General features: G+C 49.7%; 1 long non-coding RNA gene across 1 annotated transcript; it reads right to left on the bottom strand.

Annotated features, from left to right (window-relative positions):
- Window positions 1-905: 905 nt before the first annotated feature.
- Window positions 906-5732, bottom strand: LOC119090933 (uncharacterized). The gene is made up of 4 exons (XR_005093333.1): window positions 5621-5732; window positions 4523-4605; window positions 2582-2712; window positions 906-924 (listed from the first exon to the last, which is right to left on the bottom strand). It is a non-coding gene; the product is annotated as an uncharacterized LOC119090933 (long non-coding RNA).
- Window positions 5733-13041: the final 7309 nt, after the last annotated feature.

Here is a 13041-nt window from a genome sequence, read left to right as displayed (position 1 = left end):
GCAGGCGTCGAACGTACGTCGCACACCGGCATTAGACATGGTGCCGATGAAAAAAACAGCACAACATTAGACAGCCATGAGTCAATGCCATCACCAGACACGGACACCATCAGCCGTCGGCCCTCCGGCCGCACAGACAGCGGTGCAGCGTCAGGCCTCACAACACAGACGGCGGTCCAACGTCAGGCCCCTTAACACAGACGGCGGTCCAACGTCAGGCCCCTCACACAGACGGCAGTCCAACGTCAGGCCCCTCCACACAGACGGCGGTCTAATGTCAGGCCCCTCAACACAGACGGCGGTCCAACGTCAGGCCCCTCGACACAGACGGCGGTCCAACGTCGGGTCCCTTAACACAGACGGCGGTCCAACGTCAGGCCCCTCAACACAGACGGCAGCCCAACGTCAGGCCCCTCAACACAGACGGCAGCCCAACGTCAGGCCCCTCAACACAGACGGCAGTCCAACGTCACGTCCCTCAACACAGACGGCGGTTCTAACGTCAGGCTCCTCAACACAGACGGCGGTCTAACGTCAGGCTCCTCAACACAGACGGCAGTCTAACGTCAGGCTCCTCAACACAGACGGTGGTACAACGACAGGCCTTAAAGACAGACGGTGGTCCAACGTCAGACCTCTCAAGACAGACAGTGGTACAACGGCAAGCCTTCGAAGGACAGACGTCCGCTGCGAGTGTAGTGCGGGACGATGGCGCCGGCTTAGCCGAGTTCGCGCGGCTTCAGCGGCCTTTCTGCTTCCTCACCCGGGCTTGAGCAGGTCGTAGCAGCGCAAGACGGCCATCTCCACGTACAGCCGAGCCATGAGCTCGCGGATGGAGGAGATCTTGTAGAACCAGTTGCGACATGTTTCGCGGCCCGCCCTCGCCTCACCAAGTCGGCACCAGACCGCACCACCGTCGCACCGCTGGGGGAGGCAGGCGTCAGTGGCCACAGCTCGACTCGGAGGGGCCCGACGCACGGCAGTCACAGGGGGAGGGGGGGGGGGGGCGTGGTCAGCCGCAGTCTCCGCAGCAACCAGGCGCAGCTCTATGTGACGGCTGAGACGAGCTGGTACTAGTTTCACGGATGGCACCAGCTTTGGATGACGGTCCCCGCCCGTTGCCCCCGCATGTGCGCAGCGTTTCGACCAATCCATCTTCGGCCGTTGCGAGGCGTTATCGCGCCCCAACAAGGACTGGACCGTGTTCGGCGCTCAGCCATGTGTGCGTTACGACCGGAAAAGTCTCCTTAGAGTTGTTGGACACAGATTTTCTATAACGCCGAACAACGGGAAGACTGGAACAAGGCGGGTCTCCGAACAACGGCCGGAGAGTCATCTGGTCGAGCTATTGCGTAGATACGAAAACACCGGACCAAGTTCACAGTCCCGGCAAGTATACCACCCATCAAAAGATTATGTCACAAACAAATGACATCTGCATCAATCCTTAAATAGCAAAATGGTTCACCTATTTCGAAGGGAAGCGAGCACATCACATCCTTTTGTTGATTTTGTTGAAGCGTCAGCGACCACCCTGGCAACACCAGCGTTCGGGGGAGGGGGGGGGGGGGGGGCACTGCGCAACCGGGACTCAAAACCGGACCTTCGTGTGAGAGTCCAACGAGCTAAGCACTTGACCACTACGGCCCCTTCTCCCACTGGCGAAAAACATCGTTCAAAATATCGATCGGACCCCTGAGGCTATCCAGACGGGCACATACGCATGTGTCTCCCCATATAAACCCCGGCATCACGCGATACCGCCAGGTTACAACGGACCCACATGTGCCGATGTATCCCGAATACATCCATGACTCGGCACGACCTGGCGATGTCAAACTTCGTCAGCAGACCCGCCGTCTAAGCCAGCACAGGTCTGCCCGATCACCTTGATACAAGCGCAATGGCGGCCAGTTACGATACGGTTACCGGGCTGTTTCGCTGTGATAGTATAATTACGCCACAAGGCAGGAGACGCAACAAGTGATTGTTTAAATTGGCATTCTCTGCACCAACTGCCCACTGATATCTGTCACTGGAGACTAGGCACAGAAGACAACCATTTTTGTTTGGCCGGCACACCCAAAAAACGCTGTTCGTGCGAAAAACAAGCACAAATGTCGATAATTCCAGGTACTGTGATGTGATCTTTTGAAAATACCTTACGTATATACTACAAAATAGAGTTTGTAGATCACGCAAGTGTAGCTTGCGCGGAGAAATTCCAATCGTCTGGTAATGACAAGTATCCCACTCATTTGTAAACGCACTCATACTGTATGAGCACGCTCGGTGGAACTCGACATGTGCAGTCATAATAACAGTAGCTCGAACACTCAACAATATCCGTAACACTCTGAACAGGACGGAGAGCAACTGTCCACCGCAATATCTCGCGGTTTGCACACACTGACCTCAGGAAAAATGCCCCAAGAGGCCCTCAATAATCTCAGCAATAGGAAAGTCAACAACCAGCACCAATACCCCAGGTGGAAGTAGCTCAGTAACCCCACGCTCTTCAGCGCCGTTTTCAGCAGCGCCGACCTTCAGCACAGTTTAACCATTTGCCCCTCTTCCTCACCTGTTCTCGCGGTCCTTGGAGATGACGCGGTTGTAGACGAGGTTGCCGAAGACGTCCAGGATGTCGGTGACCAGGGCGAACATGCTGGGGTAGAACTGCGGTACCGACACGTCCTCCAGCATCTTGCAAGCCTGCGGCGGAGAGGTACTGCTGATAGAGCGTGTGATACACGCAAACACCCATGTCGTGACATAACATGGAGGAGACAAGCCGCGGCTGCAGTCTCCGCCTACAGATGATCACACACTTGACATCTGCCTACAGATGATCACACACTTGACATCCGCCTACAGATGATCACACACTTGACATCCGCCTACAGATGATCACACACTTAACATCCGGCTACAGATGACACACACTTGACATCCGCCTACAGATGATCACACACTTGACATCCCTACAGATGATCACACCTGACATCCGGCCTACAGAGGATCACACACCTTGACATCCGCCTACAGAGGATCACACACTTGACATCCGCCTACAGATGATCACACACTTGACATCCGCCTACAGAGATCACACACTTGACATCCGCCTACAGATGATCACACACTTAACATCCATCTACATATGATCACACATTTGATATCCATCTCACAGATGATCACCACATTGACATCCCTCTACAGAGGATCCACAGACTTGCCATCTGACTACAGATGATCAACACACTAACCTCCATCTACAGAGATCACACACTTGACAATCCATCTAACAATGATTCACAACACTTGACATCCATCTACAATGATCACACACTTGCAATCCCTCTACAGAGGATCACAGACTTGTCATCTGGCTACAGATGATCACAGACTTGACATTCCGGCTACAATGATCACAAACTTGACATCCAGGCTACAGAGGATCACAGACTTGACAATCCATGCTACAGGAATGATCACACACCTTGACTCCAATCTACAGAGGATCATAGACTTGACATTCCAGCCTAGAGATGATCGCACACTTGACATCCAGTACAGAGGATCACAGACTTGACATCCGGCACATATGACCACAGACTTGACACATCCTACCAGATGACAAAGACTCCACACCTGCCAACAGATGATCACATTAATCCACACCTGCCAATAGATGATCACGACTCCACACCTGCCAATAGATGATCACAGACTCCACACCTGCCGACAGGATGATCGCAAACTCCACACTTGCCATCAGATGATCACAGACTCCACACCAGCCTACAGATGATCACAGACTCCATATCTACCAAACAGATGATCACAGACTCTACACCCAGCCTACAAATGACCACATGCTACAGATGATCACACACTCCACATCCGCCTGCACGCGATCACAGACTTCACCATGTACACAAACGCGGTGTTTCCAAGAATGACGGTGACGTCTGCCACGTTGACACGGCCCCAGTGGCCTCCGACGTGACTAACCGTCGTCGCCTACAAGCAAGGTTCACCGCAGGATAACCGGGACAACCAGAGGCATCATAGATGCATCCTACATGGAATGTGCCCACAGCGAGCAAGTGTGAAGGGCATCCCCGGGTATTATTCGTCGCCTCGGTGCCAGCACTGCCAGCAAGGCACGCGCCGGGCGAAGTGTGCCTCTCCCCGTGCGCACACTGTGCGTTCCTAGGTCACTTGTCATGAGGTCACGTCACCGGAGTCTGTCAGAGGCGGCGTCAGCACCAGCTGCTGAGAACCGAACCAAAGACCTTTCCCACACCAAACGGCGGTTCGAACACACCGTGCACCGAAGCGCCGGCCAGCAGAGGGGCGGCAAGAGGTTCCGGGGCCCGCGTCCCCAGACTAACCACCTTTGCACCTTTGGTCGCTAACGATTCCCATCCCTATCACGACGCCCACTGCCGCGTGCGTCCACGGATGTCGGGACGCGCTGCAGGAGCTCCAGGTGACCTGACCCAGAGCCGCTGCCCACCTGGATGACCAGCTTGAGCGCGCGCACCCGCTGGTCCGTCATCCACGCCTCCTGCAGCTGCTTCTTCATGCGGTTCGTATGCGCTGTGGGCAGGAACCGCGGCAACTTGAGTGCCAGACAGGGTCACTGGTCGGGAGCACCGGCGAGGGGGGCGGCGAAACAGATCGCACCCACAGGTGACAGATGCGTCGGGTGTGCCCGTGAAGTTGTAAAAAGCCAACTTCACGATCGCCCGGCGATAATTCGCTGCCATGAACGGGTCGTACCAATGACATGAATCATGATGAACCTACTGATCATGAGTAACAGTCAAGACATTGCTATCCCTAATGTGCTGCAAATTGTTTACTTTTAGAAAAAGCCGCTTCAAATCATACAACAAACGTTAATACTTATGAAAATATACGTCACAGTTGGATCAGTGGCCACGTGACCAACAGGTCATGATTCAGCAGCACTAGCAACTGCACGTCCGAGCCGCTCATCAGTCCTCCTGACATAGAGATACGTCACGAAACTAGCCTATTGATGCCAGAAAGTGACACCCCATTAACCTCATTGCCTGAAGAAAGGCTTCTTTGTCCATTTGGACTTATAGGTGGTTATCTTTTCTGACACATTGAGTGGTAAGATGTACTACATAAGATGTATGTACTAAGATGCATTTAGTAATATGCATGCCACTAATATATGTTTAGTAAATGCATGTACTAAGCTGCATTTAGTAAGATGCAAGTCCTAAATTGCATTCGGTAAGACGTATGTATGTATGTATATATATATATATATATATATATATATATATATATATATATATATATATATATGGTTACTCCACACCGTTCGCAGCAGCCCCGTAGCCTCGTGACCTCTGTACCAGCCGCCGAGACGGCGCCGCGTTCCACACAACAGCGGTCAGCCCGCTCACCTAAGACCTGGTGCTGGGTCAGCTGATCCCTCACCTATGACCTCGTGCTGGGTCAGATAATCCCTCACCTATGACCTCGTCCTGGGTCAGTTGATCCCTCACATGTTAACTCGTGCCGGGTCAGCTAATCCCTCATCTATGACCTCGTTTCGGGTCAGCTGATCCCTCACCTATGACCTCGTGCTGGGTCAGCTGGTCTCTGACGGTGCTGTCCTCCGGGGCTGGCTCGAGCTGCGCCAGCCGCGCCCGCGCCTGAGCACGCCCCGTCGGCCGCACCGACACTGACCGAACGGACAGGGTCATATAAACCGACACTGACGAACGGACCGGGTCATAATAAACAGACACTAAGGAACGGACCGGGGTCACATATACCGACACTGACGAACGGACCGGGTCATATATAGCAACATTGAGGAACGGACCGGGTCACATATACCGATACTGAGGAACGGACCGGGTCATATATACGGATACTGAGGAAACGGACCGGGTCATATATACCAACGCTGACGAGACAGGGTCATATATACCGACACTGAGGAACGGACCGGGTCATATATACCGATACTGAGGAACGGACCGGGTCATATATACCGGCACTGACGCGAACGGACGGGGTCAAATATACCGACACTGACGAGACCGGGTCATTTATGCCAACACTGAGGTAAGGAATGGGGTCACATACACCGGCGCTGAGAAACGGACGGGGTCATATATACCCATACTGAGAAGCGGTACCGGGTCATATATACGATACTAAGGAACCGGACCGAGTCATATATCACGACACTGACGAGACCGGGTCATATATACCAACAATGAGGTAAGGAAGGGATCATATACACCGGCACTGAGGGAACGGACCGGATTATATATACCGATACTGAGGAACGGACCGGGTCATATTATACCGGCACTAAGGAACAGACCGGGTCATATACACCGATTAATGACGAACAGACAGGGTCATATATACCGACACCGACTGACGGACCGGGTCATGCATACCAACACTGACGAACGAACCGGGTCATATTATAGCGATACTGAGGAACGGATCGGGTCATATATACCGACACTGACGAACGGACCTGGTCATATATACCGACACTGACGAACAGACGGGGTCAATATACCGATACTGACGAACAGCACGGGGTCATATATGCCTATACTGGACGAAGCGATGGGGTCATGTATAACCGATATGATGAACGGACAGGGTCATATATACCGATACTGACGAACGGACCGAATCATGCATACCGATACTGAGGGACGGACCGGGTCATATATACCGACACTGACGAGACCGGGTCAAATATACCGATACTGAGGAACGGACCGGGTCATACATACCAACACTGAGGTAAGGAAGGGGTCACAATATACCAACACTGATGAAAGGACCCGCGTCATATATACCGACACTGACGAACCGATGGGATCATATTATGCCGACACTGACGAACGGACGGGGTCATATCAGTGTCGGCGTATGTGATCCCGTCCGTTCCTGAGTGTCGGTGTCGTACATGTCATGTTAAACGGGCGGGGATCACATGCACCGACACTCAGGAACGAACGGGGTCATGTACACCAATACTGAGAAACGGACGGCGTTACACGTAGTGGTGGGGGAGGGAGGTAGAGGCAACAGTGCATATTAGGAAGAACAATATAATGATCGGGGGAGAGAGAGGGGGGGGGGAGGGCAGATGGAATAGGTGGGGTATTACACTGATACTGGAGAGAAGGCTGGGACATCATTAGCTTTCGAACAGAGAAATGTGTTGCACATTATTTGTGATGACCTGATAAGGGGTAGGTGCTACCGCGCATTACACAAGTGCTAATGGTTAGCAACATCACCAGATCGTAGAACAGCGACGTTGCATTGTTGGCACCACTGCCACTGACCGGTTTTGTCACCACTGCTGTCCCGCGAGGGTGGTGACGGTCACCAGCTCGGACGTGGTGAACTGGGACAAGATGCGCGCCGTGCTGCCGGCCAATCGTCGTGCGCCACCTCGTCACGTTGACATCTCGACAGGCTGAGGACGTATGTCACATGACGTTTAACTTCGGCGATCTCGGCTTAGCTATGACGCTCGCCGGCGCCTCGCAACCACATGTACAAGTTGTATAATCTGAAGGTCAACACATGAGTTCCTTCGATGGAGCGCCAGTGCTGTCGGCACAGTAAATTGAAAAATTTTCCCTTTATTTTGGCATGTGATGTTTAGAGATTGAATCTTGATCCAAGTTGCCTTACCCCGCAACATGTCATTAATATCTGATGGCACCTGTCTGTTCACATCACTGGATCAGGTTCACATATAAATACAGCAAACGGTTTTGAATCAAACCTAGGGTTAGGGAATCATGTCACTACTTCAAATATCACCAGATCCAAAACAACTTGACACCTAGATATCGCAAACAATCCATCAGCTCAAACTCGAAACTCCATATTTATGTGCAGATCGAGTAGGGAATCTTGAAGCCACTATGACATACTCGAAGTCTCCGAGATAAAATCTCCTATTATGGGTGTGTATTTGCATGTCAATTTTTGTTAGTTCAACATCAATATGGTTATTCGGTGTCGCATTTATGCCTCTTCTTTCATTTTCAGACTACGTCTCCACAACATCAGTTATCGTTGCACATGTCCGTATCATGGGGATTTGAGGCATGTCATATATCCTACACTTAATTTTGCATGTTACTGACATCAACCAAGGATGCAAAATCCAATAAAGTTACTTGGGAAAAGCCTGTCTGGGGAGTAATGAGCACTGGGTTTTGTCAAAGGCAGTCAATCTCAACAGCCCGACAGGAGAGCTGTCACTGTACAGCATACACGATCGACTACGCTAGGAGAACATCAGCAGCACGCCCAATGGTCGGACAGGACCTGTTCAGGGTCGTCAGCTGCGTCGACGGCGGCCATCATTGAGAGAGGATCACTGCCTTCCATCAGCTGAGGTCAGCGGGTCGCCGACGGTGGCGCCACCTTTTCCGCGCCACTGACGAAGAGGGCTCGCTTCAGATGGGCGGCATCGGCCTTCGTTAGTGGGATGGTGCTACACTGCCACATCATCAACATCGCAAATGACAGTTGTTTAAAAAACAAGTATTTCACACTTGTTGTCTGCTCCTGTGTCGTTCAGGTTATCACAAAATGCAGCCACCTCGATGATACAGGATACAAAATGCAGTCATGGTTTTTGTTGTGATCTACTTCATCTGCACGCAAATAATCATGCGATTGATTGCAGACTGAACGCATCCGAAAATTGCTTCATATCATTGCCTTATTGATATGAATGCATCCATCTAAGTGGTAAACATTATTTTTGCTGATAACACAGTAATATATTACAATCACATTTACAGAGTTACAGATCATACATCATGCCTGAACAGTTACAGATCACATGATTAAAGTCAGACTTCAAGGTCTTATCAGTATCTAATTGCTTGCCAAATCCCAATCTGCAAAGCAGCAAACAACTGGTTCCTTGCTCTGACCAGCAAATAAAGGCTGACTGTGGTGTTGCTTAATATTTGCTATCCATCTCACTTGAGCATTCCAACAATATAACACAGGGATAATTGCTTTTTTTGCAAAAGCATGTCTTATAAATGGCCATGCACTTATCAGATTAGAACCAGTAAGTATAAACACAAAGATGCACTGTTTGCACAGGATGACCTGTACCATTACTTAACATATATGCTGGATAATGGGTGAGCATCTGTTTCAGTGGAAAACAGTGGAGCATGTTCTCTCTGATAGTCCCTGGTACAGAAATAACTGAAATAAAATAAGAGAACACAGCTCAGATCATGGACAGGGCTCAAGGTTCTTCAGAAGTATTCAATGGACCCATCAGAGTGGAGGACTGGTCCAGAACAGGCCATGATTCTGTGACTTAGCATATCACAATAGCAGAAAAAAGCATATGATCATTTTTGATGGGATTAGATAAACCTGCATAATACCCATCCCCTGCTCCAGTTGCCCACACAACATCAGTACTCTGAGCCTAGCACACATGCATCAAACTCTGCCCAGGCAAAATTACTGAATTTTCACATCATTTTTGCTTTCAATAAATGTCTCATAAGTGATGTTGCCTACAATGATCTTTCAAACATAATATGTTACTTAACATGCATTTCTATGCTCAGCTAATGGAGCTTTGAGCTCCTCAGAATTATGTGGTCATCCACTGAAATTGCTGCGAATGATTGCACTGCTTCTCTGAGTATGTCAAGCACAAGGCCTATTGTTTGTGTCTGAGGCAAGCCTCATGGCAGGATAACTGTTCAAAATGTATTTTAAAATAAATAGTTGTGTAACATTTCTAGCATACCAGCATCATCGCTGCTAAAAGTCCAGTGCATGTATGCTGTAAACTTGGAAGGTCAGAGTCACAATCAAATTCAGCACACAAACAGCAAGTATTTCATGGAGCGATGATTTCATGAAACTAATTTTAGGTTAAAATGCTCTAATAACCTCCCTGAGTGTAAAACAATAAAACAAATCTAGATCAAGCTAAACTGGCCTGAGTTTGGCACAAACAGCAAGGTCTGGCATGGCTATCATTCATAGACCATGAGGAGCCTCTGTCAGTAGATGGATTTTTATGCATGCTTGACTGCATGTAGTAAGATGTTTGTGCATGACCCTACCTTACAAGGTTGCTAATTAGCCTATGCTTTTACCAATTAAAAAATGATTCAATCCAAACCTTTCCAATTAATGCACTTTCAGGATCAGATATGAGGCTAAGCAGTGCTTGTTGTGTGAACCTTGAACACTGACATCTCATTGACTAATGTAGGTCATCCACACATTTTGATGACAAAAGTTCAATGTGCCACAGTGCTCTGCAACAACACCCTGCATCTGCCATCACCTGATGCTTAGCACAGCTACTGCAGTGGACTGCAGACCACACATGCCAAGTGCAAATAGTGAGCACTTACAACTAGAAAGCAAAAACTTAAGCCTGCTGCACCACAGGTGGGTGGATTGGAAGCCATGCCCTCTAACCAACTGAGCTATCTGGACAGGCTGTGAATGATCACTTTATAGTGCTGATTTTAGACACTGTATGAAAAAATATCCAAGGGTGCTTTCCCTACAAGTCCACACCGTGACTCAGTATAATACCACAGAAATCAGGACAATTTGCTGAATGAGTCTTTGGACCTTTACCTCTTACTCTGAGGACACTTGGAATCCGCTGACATGTTACTATAACGTTGTATGTCTTCAATATCTATTAACCCTTGTCAAAAATGGAGCGCCGGACTATCGACGAACCGTCGCTGCGAAAAGGCGGCTTAGACCGAACTATAAACCCCATATAAGCGCAAGGCATCCACCACCGGCAAGCGAACCAGACCGCGCACGCATTGCCTCGGACGAATGTAAAACAAACGTCACCGGTCTTTCCGCTGCCATATTGTTTGAAGGGATTGTACATGAAACAAGAAAAGCTACCCCAGGCCCCGTTCGATCTGTCATCAGCACGTTTGTCAGCTGGAATGCGTCACGTTATGAGTGTTGACGCGTTTGATATGTGAGGTGACGGGAAATTTTTTTTCGTTTTACCATACCCTCTGTTTTTACTTTTTACTTTCAAATACGGTCGCGCTCGATCTGTTGTCAGCACGTTTTGTCAGCGGGGAATGCGTGACGTCATGCGCGGTGACGGTGCGTTCGATGTGGGGGCTGACGGGAAAGTTCTTAAGCCTTACTTTCTCTTCTTCCTTTACCTTTTACTTTAGACCTCACGCTAACTCTGGCTTAACCGCCGACACCACTACGTGCAAAGTGGTGCTTGGAAGCATGGCTTTTACATGGTGTAGGGAACAAGAGGGGGGGGGGGGGGGCAGGGGGCCATGGGCCCTCCACTTTTCAATGTACGGGGCCATCAGTGTTAACTGCTCCCCCCCCCCCACTTTTCAGTTAAGGGTTGTGTTTAGCTCAATTTTGCACTACATTCAACATACATGCCTATTTACCTATTTCACTAGCCATCTTCCTCAAGCTACGCCATCTTTTTCGTTTGCTTATCGGCCATCGCTTACTGTCACAGCCACAGGACGGACGCCGCACGACCTGTGGAGACTTACACCCCAGATAAACCCGTTCGTTGAGAAGACCCGTTCGTTGAGGCTGTTGCTGTTTATGACTTGTGAGCGCGCATGTTCAAAACCGTATTGCATTAGTTGTTTTTTTGTCATTTAATGGTCCAGACTGAATCTTGAACGTTTTAAGACGAACATGAATTAGCCATGTCAATACAACTTTGAGACCACATTTCATCTACAATCTACGATCAGGGAGTTCTCAATATCTCTGAAGAACACATAAAAATATGGAACTGGAATCTATGTGGACAATCAATGGACCAACTGCAGCGATCAGGGATGTTGCGTCAATGAGGGTTCCTGTGCCGATCTAGGGCCAACTGCGCGGGTCAGAAGGCCTCTCCGTGTCAGAAGGGGAATAATGTGATCTGAACGTATCCTTCTAAGGGCCTTCGGATCGACCAGGAGATTCCGCCCCGTGCGACCAGAATGACAGGCAGAAGACCACTGGCTATCTTTTGTTGTCGGAAGGAACGGGAGGACCCTTCAGTCCCTGACCGGAAACGGCAATATGCCTCTGGTGTTCTACCCGAGGGGCCCCTCGCCCACGGAAGGAAAACAAGGGGCCCTCAATAGTTGTTGATAGAGAGGGTCGCAATGCGTAACAGACGAAGAAAGGCCATCCCAGGTTGGCCTTAAAACGTTTCATTTTTCAGAATGGCTTCACTGAAACAAATGACATCAAAGGTCTGAGCATAGCCCTCCCGCAGCCTCAAGGGCAGGGACAGCGATGGGCTGAGTTGCAGCTTCCGTAAAAACCAGAACGGCGTATCGGCCACTGCAAGTGCCATGAGACGGCGGGGCGCCGGGTTTATATGTCTTCTGGACAGGAAAATAGTTACAGAAACACAAGAAAAAGAATTCTAATCTACCTTTACTCTTCCAGTTCCAACAACCAGATTCCAGCGCCACTTCACAGTGCTTTAAGGGCCAGCCCGTTCTTATCATCAGTCTAAAATGATGCGTGAAATAATCGCCCAGACGCGCTTCTAAATGTAAGATTTGATGTCCTGAGGCATTCAAAGATATTCCTTCCTTCAGAAGTGTTGTCATTTTCGGCCACCCGCTTGCCACGACTCAGTATAAGCTGTTGGGCCGATGCTATGCGGCCCACGAAGACTGCAACGCCTTTCGTCGCAGTTTTTGTTGCTAAGGTTTGTGAGCGTGCATGCTCAAAACTACGTCACATAACATGCATGGCTAAACGATTTAAGGGCTTAAAGATAATTATTTCAGAAGCGTCATCATTTTGCCCACCGGTCGGCCATGGCTAAGAGTTTGTCGCTGGGCTAAGCCTATCCACGTTCCCCATTACCAACAGCTGTCCACAAGCTGCAACCTGTTGTCGCCAGAGGTAAGCGCTCACAACTGCTCCCGCGGCTTGAAGGTTTGTCGCTTATATGGCGTA

The sequence above is a fragment of the Pollicipes pollicipes genome, unplaced genomic scaffold (genome assembly GCF_011947565.3).
Source record: "Pollicipes pollicipes isolate AB1234 unplaced genomic scaffold, Ppol_2.1 Scaffold_3216;HRSCAF=3773_pilon_pilon_pilon, whole genome shotgun sequence".
NCBI lineage: Eukaryota > Metazoa > Arthropoda > Thecostraca > Pollicipedomorpha > Pollicipedidae > Pollicipes > Pollicipes pollicipes.
This window is presented reverse-complemented; position numbering and strand designations above follow the sequence as displayed.